Genomic DNA, 8,224 nt, shown 5'->3' with positions numbered 1-8,224 from the left:
TGTCCATTCTTTCACCAGTACAACACTGTCGTGATTACTGTAGCTTTGTTGTAAATCTTGAAGTTGGGTAATGTCCTCCATCAAAGTTTGTTCTTCTCTTTCAATATTGTGTTGGCTATTTTGGATCTTTTGCCTCTCTATATAAGCTTTAGAATCAGTTTGTTGATATACCCAAATTAACTTGCTTGGATTTTAATTGTGATAATATTGTATTTATAGATCAATTGGGGAAGAAATGGCATCTTGACAATATTGAGTCTTTCTCTCCATGAACATGAAGCCTCTCTCTCTTTCTTTCTTCTTTGATTTATTTAATCAGATTGTGTAGTTTTCACCATGTAGATCTTGTGCATATTTTGTAAAATTTATATCTAAATATTTCATTTTGGGGAGTATTATAGTAAATGGTATGATATTTTTAATTTCAAATTTCACTCATTTATTGCTGATATATAGGAAAGCAATTGACTTTTTATATTCACCTCATTCTATCACCTTGCTATAATTGCTTATTAATTCTAGGAATTTTTGTCAGTTATTTCACATTTTTTACATAGACGATCATGTCATCTGCAAACAAAAAAGAGTTTTATGTGTTCTTCCCCAATAAACATAACCATTTATTCTTCTTATTTCACTAGCTCGGACTTCTCAGAAGGATGTTGAAAAGAAGTAATGAGAGATCACTTTCTTGCCTTATATTTTATCTTAATGGGAAAGCATCCAGTTTCTAATCATCAAGGATGAGGTTAGTTGTGTGTTGTTTTGTACGTGTCTTCCATCAAACAGAGAAATTTCCCCTCAATTCTTAGCTGCTGAGAGTTTTTATTATGAATGGTATCATGTGCCAAATGATATTTCTGATTCTATTGATATGATAATGTGATTTTTTTCTTCTTTAACCTTTTAATGTGATGGATAACATCATTTGATTTTCGAATGTTGACCCAGTCTTGCACACCAGGTATAAATCCTATTTGGCTGTAGTATATACTTATTTTTATACATCGTTAAATTGCTTTTGATAATTTTTTGTTGAGGAGTTTGAATCTATGCTCTTGAGCAGGGATATTGATTCTTAGTTTACTTTCCTTGCAATGTCTTTTTTCTGTTTTTATTCATATTAAGATAATACCAGCCTCATAGAATGAATTAGAAATTATTCCCTCTGCTTCTGTCTTCTGGAAGAAATTGTAGGTAACCAATGTGATTTATTCCTTAAATGTTTGCAATTCATTACTGAACTCATGTAGATGTAGTTTTCTGTTACAGAAAGTTATTAGCTATTGACTAAATGTCTTTAATAGAGATAGACCTATTGCAAGTTGTTTTATTCTTGTGAAAGTTTTGAAAAATTATATTTTCAAAGAATTGTTCTATTTTATATTGATTATCAAACCTGTGGACATAGAGTTTTTCATAAGATTTTTTGTTATCCTTTTAGTGTCATTTTATGTTAGTAATGTCTCCTCTTTGATTTCTGATATTAGTATCTTTTCTTCTCTTTCTCTCCCTTCTTTTTCTTTCTCCCATTCTCTCTCCCTCGTGAACTACTTTTCTTTGTAACAGCTTTATTAAGGTAAAATTGACATACAAACAAACTGCACATTTGATATTCGTAATTTGCTGAGTTTGGACCTACGCATACATTAGTAATCTATCACTACCACCAAGGTAATAAATTTATCCATCACGTCCAAAATTTTCCTTGTATGCTTTCAAAAAATATTTTTGTGGTAACAATACTTAACATGAGAGGTACCCTTTTATCAAGATTTGCACTGCACACAAATTCATGTTGTTAACTAAGAGACACCTGCACTCCTATGTGTATTGCAACACTGTTCACAATAGTCAATATATGGACAAAACAAATATGTCCATTGATAGATCAAAGAATAAAGAATTTGTTATATGTATATATATATATACACACACACACACATATATATCACATACATACAATGTATATGCATACAGAATTTTCTTCTTAAAAAAGAAGGAAATCCTACCATTTGTGACAACATGAATAAACATGGAGGATATTACACTATGTGAAATGAGCCAGTCTCAGAAGGACAAATACTTTATGATTCCAATTATATAATATATCTGATATAGTCAACTCTCAGAAATAGAGAACAAAATGATGGTTTTCAGGGGCTGGAAGGAAGGAGAAACAAGGAGTTATTGTTCTATGTACCTTCTCTCTTTTTTTCTTAGTATATACTGACAAGAGGCTTATCAATTTTTATTGACATGATCACTTTTTAATTCATGTTATCATAGATTTATTTTGCCTACTTTGTTACAGAAATTTAGGTAAATAAAATTATATTGAATGTATTTTTTTCCAACTACTTTAACTCAACATAATGCTTTCGAGATGAACCATGTTTTGCATGCATGACTAGTATATTGCTCTTCCTTTCTGAGTGGTTAACTCCTTGTATTAAGATATTGTATTTTTTATCTGTGATCCTATGGGTGCATATTTTACTTATCTTTTGGTTTTGGCAATTTTGATTATGGCTACTTGGGTTAATTTTTGTAAATGGTGAAAGGTAAGGCTCTTGTTTCATTATTCTGCATATGGCTACCCCATTTTCCCACACCATTTATTGGATAGGGAGTCCTTTCCTCATCGTTTGTCTTTGCTGGCCTTGTTAGGTAAGTGGCTCTAGTTCTGAATTTTCTATTCTGTTCCATCAGTCTAAATGTCTGCTTTTATACCAGTACCAGGCTATTTTGGTTACTGTAGCCTTGTAATATAGTTTGAAATCCAGTAAGTTGATGATTCTGGCTTTGTTCTTTTTGCTTAGGATTGCTTTGGCTATTTGGGCTCTTCTTTGGTTCCATATGAATTTTAAAATAGTTTTTTTTTTTTTTTCTGTGAAAAGTGACATTGGCTGCTATGACCATTCTCTTAGAAGTCTTTCTGTGAGTGTGTATTTCATTTTCTAGTGTAAATTTCCAGCTATAGAATTGCTAGGTCACAATATAAATATGTAAGCTTAAATTTTAATTTTAATTTTAATTTTAATGAACCACCAAACAGTTTTCTTAAGTGATTGTATCATTTTGCATTCTGACCAGCAGGGCACCAATGATCTGGGTTGCTCCACAACCATACTTACATTTAATTTGTTAGCTTTCAAAAATTTCAACCATTGTGGTAGATGTGAAATAGTTGCTACCTGACATTGCTCCATGGCCCTTCTTAAATCTTTGAACCCCCTCCCTCAAACATGCCCAGCCAAAGAGTTAACACCTAAGGGTATGTGTGAGAAAGGAGGTTCAAAGATTTAAGGAGGACAATGGAGCAATATTAATAATTCAAAGAGAGTTTCCTCTATAAATATGCAAACCTATCTACACTTGCACGCATTCGGTTTTATTCTCCCATCACAATGGAAAGCTGATACTCTCCCTAATTTTTTTACCACCATGATCTACATTGTCTGCATAGTGTCTTTAATCAGCTTCCTTAATGAAAAGTTCATGCTATTGATTTCACTGTGTCTTATTTTTATTCAAATTATATTAGTGTCTTCATCAGTATTTACGAAAGCTCAAATCTCTTAAATTAAAAACCAGTACAAGTAGCACAATATCTACTCCCAACTATTTACCACACACTCTTCAAAGCTAAACATTTTTCTTCAAGAAACGTATCTTTATAATTCAATATCACATCATACTATCCAATCTACTATTGCTCCTACTTCTTCACAGACACTGTGTTTTCGCTAATGACACCTGTAAGTCGTATGTGGCTAGTACAGTTCCAGTTCAAGACCTTTAACTTTCTTGTTTTTTCATCAGTATTTGCCAACCTTAATTTCATCCCCTTTACTGAGGATTTCTCTTTCTTGGTTGCTCTTAACAAATATCCCATGCACTTGGTTTCTTTTCACTTTTCAGTATATTCATTCATAGTTTTTTCTGTAGATGGTTACACATGCCCCTTAAATTATTCTTTTCTGTGCATGCTACGCTCCTATTTCTATGTTAGAACTATTTTCTCAACTGTTCAATCCTAAAACCTGGGACATATCATTGATTTCCAATTATTCATGAATTTCTAACTTCACACTGTCATCAATTCAGTTGTAAAAGATTGACTTTTAAAATATCCTTTTGTGCTTCACAGTCCATCAGTCCATTTATAATCTGCCATTTGACCTTGCTCAGTGTATTTCCTGCATATTTTGAAAACATCCACTGCTTTCTAGACTCATGTTAACATTTCATTCCTTCCTCCATTATATCTCAACTAGAGTATAGCTCTCTACACCTTATATTTCTCCCCTACAATGAGTAATCTATTCCATAATGACCATCATCTTTAAAAATCACAAAGCAGAATGTGTCACACCTATGTAGAAAATGCTTTCATGACTTTTCATTGTTCTTGCCATACATCATCCTTACGAGCTGATGCATGTTCTCATCTCTAGCCTTCTTTCTCACCTTATCTATGTAACTCGATTCACTTCATCAAAACAACACCTCTTATCTTTTAGAATATGCTCAATTTTCTCTAAAATATGAGCCTTCACATGATTTCCTTTGACGGAAATTTTCTTTTACCCATCCTCCTATATCAAATTCACCACGGAACTGCTGGTCGTGCTTTTGATCTCAGCTTAACAGTTAGTTTTCAGATTAAATTTCAATACTTCCATGTTAGCTTTGCTCTTAAGTACTGAATTTTTCCAGCAAACTATAAAATCCATGAGGGCGTAAACTGTGTCTGTTTCCTTTCCTGATGAATTTGTAGCATCTAGAGGAATGTCAGATAAAGAATGGGCACTCACATATCACATATTTCAAAGATCAATAAATGATGATGTTTAATTAGTCATATAATATACCTGTATTGCACAAAAATGACTATTGTCTGCAAAGATGTAGAACTGATTAATCCTGCACAAGCATGACTTGTACAAAAGAGGTTTAGTTATCATTCTTACACTAGGAACCTAATTTAGCAATTTGCTAATTTAAAATCAGCAGTCTATCATGTTGCAAAGTTTTAGAGCACTGATTACAAAAGATAAAAAGTACATTTAATAGATGATAAAAATGTCTTTCATTAGTTAAGAAATGTGTAAAACAAAATTGAATTTTATTGACTTCTAAATCTCTTTCATTTTCACAATTTCCAAAATATAGTGAGCATAATATTTCACTACAAGGTATATTATATGAACTATCTGATTTACAGAAATATTGCTTCCTTAGAGATTTATATTAACAGTCAGGCTAATTAGTCACTGAAGAGATGAAATTAAATCCCACTAAATAGAAAGAATCATCCATTGAAACGTTCAATTAGAAAGTGAGCAGTAAATAATATATCACTAAGCTGGAGACTTTTCTTGCTCCCTTAGAAGTTGGATATTATTCAGTGCAATAAATATCAATAAGAATAAATTGCATTAATTAATATAGACAACTTAGAGTCACATATAATGAATAATAAAATACAATGGAAATTTGATGCTATTCATTGTATGAGTGTTATAATTTGGTGATATGTAGTTTAAAATTCTGATTTTAAAAACCACCCTTCAGCATTCCCAATAACAAGAATTAAGTATTTTCTCAATATTGGCATCCACAACCGCCATTAGGATAGATTTTTTTCCATAAACAAATTATCTGATGAACTTTAAAAAAAACTATTTTGGGTGTGTATATGTGTGTGTGTGTGTATACACACACAATTTTCTCCACCTGTGAAATTAGTGACCTGGAATCAATGGCTCATAAAACATCTCTGAGTCAAAGTTCCCATGACTTGATATTTATGCACCCCTTCTGTCACCAGGATCAATGCTTACTTCAAGGGGAGGAAGTTCTGCCCATGTGCTATGATATTTCAGAATATCTCTCTTAACCCCTTCCTCAGGACTCCTATAGTGCTGAAAATTTATAACTACGAACAGAGAAATTTTTTTAAAGCCTTTCTCTCTTTTTTTTTTTTTTTTTTTTTTTTTTTTGAGACAGAGTCTCACTCAGTGGCCCAGGCTGGAGTGCAATGGCGCGATCTCGGCTCTCTGCAAGCTCCGCCTCCCGGATTCAGGCCATTCTGCCTCAGCCTCCCCAGTAGCTGGGATTACAGGCGCCCGCCCCCCACGCGTGGCTAATTTTTTTTTGTATTTTTAGTAGAGACGGGGTTTCCCTGTGTTAGCCAGGATGGTCTTGATCTCCTGACCTCATGAACCGCTCATCTGGGCCTCCCAAAGTGCTAGGATTACAGGCGTGAGCCACCGCGCCCGGCCGAGTCATTTGCTTTCAAAAGATCTTTAAGTAGTGCACACATTCAACATAGTAGTCATAATTATCTAACTTGAAGTAAGATCACTGTGGAACAGAGACATAATAATTAGTTTTATAGGAAGGCATATAGGATTTGCCAACATCTGCAGCATGCGATGGTAAATATTCCTGGGTAAATATTTCTAAAGAAGGTAAATATTCCTGGGTTGACCGAGAGTTCAAATGCCTTGCTGAGGAGGTGTGAAATGAAAATAACTTCTGATAAAAAATACACTATAAATCAAATAACTTTTTAAAGTTTCAGTTTACCAGTTTGTGAAGTGAGACTAAAATTGTCCATGTCTATTTTAAGAGACTACTTTCGTCAATGCCTTCCAGCAAAAGATCACTAGAAGCACAGCTGTAGATGAACAAGTTGGGTGGATTACTAATTGCAGAGACAGAAACACACTTTAAGGCATGGTGGGTAGTCTCAGTAAGAGAGTATTAGAAAGAACCGTTACTGGATTTGGACTTTTATTGCATCATTTTGGAAAGAGTGTATGGAAGTTGGGGTTCATTTTGAATTGGGTGCTGTTGGGAAGCAGGAGAATTTCTACGACTGAATATTTAAATAAATTGTATCATACAGTGAGCAGAACACAGGAAGCTGCAGTCACTCATGATACCTGAGAGAGGGAGATGTTTCATAGGTTATAAGTGTACAGTGACCTTGTTTTGGTCTCACTGTAATCTTGTCTCCTGTTGGTGTCTGTGCAATTATTTTTGTCCACCACAAAACAATGTAATCTACTTATGCGTGTTAGGCCAGTTTCTAACAACTGTAAGACCTAGCTGTCAGTGTCAGGCCACTTTCTAGATGTAAAAGACTTTTTTTCCCTAACCAAAAAAAGATATAAAAAATAAAACAATGAGAAAATATATAAAAAAGAAAAAATTAGATGTCCAATATACCACAAATAAGAGTTCTAGAGACAAACAGTAAGATATCACAAAATTAATACTGAGGAAAATACCCCCAACTCTAAGCACATTAACATGTAATAATACCAAGTTTTAAAAAATTTTTATAAAAGTTTCCAGAGTAAAAGCAAAAAAAAAATTAAAAAAGATTCTTTTCCATAGAACAAGTTTCATGTTAACATCATACTAATCACGAGCAATGCCAGATTCTAGAACAGATAAATGTCATTAAAGTTCTGCAGAAAAGTATTTAATCTTGAATTCTAAAAGCAGTCAAAATTTGACTGTGCACATATTCAGATATGTCTTCACTGAACCGTTTCTGAGGCAATTACTTGAAAATATACTCCAGCAAGATAAGGATGAAACCGAGAAGAAAAGAAGACTTGAAATATATAAAATGATGTGGTAAGCCATGATACACTGAAAAAAAACAAAACAAACAAAAAAGGGAAAACAAAAACCTGCAGGATGAGACCTGTGGAGGGCTCTAATTTGTCTATAGCAGCACAAAATCAGTGGGATCAGAGAAGAGTGTCTTAAACCAGTGCTTCTCATACTTCATTATATATGGGATTCTCTTGGAATTTGTAAATATTGACTTGATTCAGCAGGTCTGCAATGGAGCCAAAGATTCTGCATTTCTAACAAGCTTCTAGTTGGTGTTGATGCTGTTTCTCTATGGGCCATACTACAAGGAGCAAAGTTTGCTACTGAGAAATACATTCAATCATTTAAAATATAAATTGGGTTAAGTGGCTCATCCCACTAAAATCTGTCACATGCTGTTCTTCATTGCCTTTAGAATTAAATCTCTGTTTCTTTCCTTGGCTCTCAAAGTTCTGCATTACAGTGACTTTATTCAAACCTCAGTTCATGTCACACTAAGCCTGACTGATTATGCTGAAATCATACTGGCACAGTTTCAAGTGTGTACTAACCTCAGAGTGTTTACATTTGCTGTTTCCACTGC

The sequence above is a fragment of the Pan troglodytes genome, chromosome 14 (genome assembly GCF_028858775.2).
Source record: "Pan troglodytes isolate AG18354 chromosome 14, NHGRI_mPanTro3-v2.0_pri, whole genome shotgun sequence".
NCBI classification, from domain to species: Eukaryota; Metazoa; Chordata; class Mammalia; order Primates; family Hominidae; genus Pan; species Pan troglodytes.
This window is presented reverse-complemented; position numbering follows the sequence as displayed.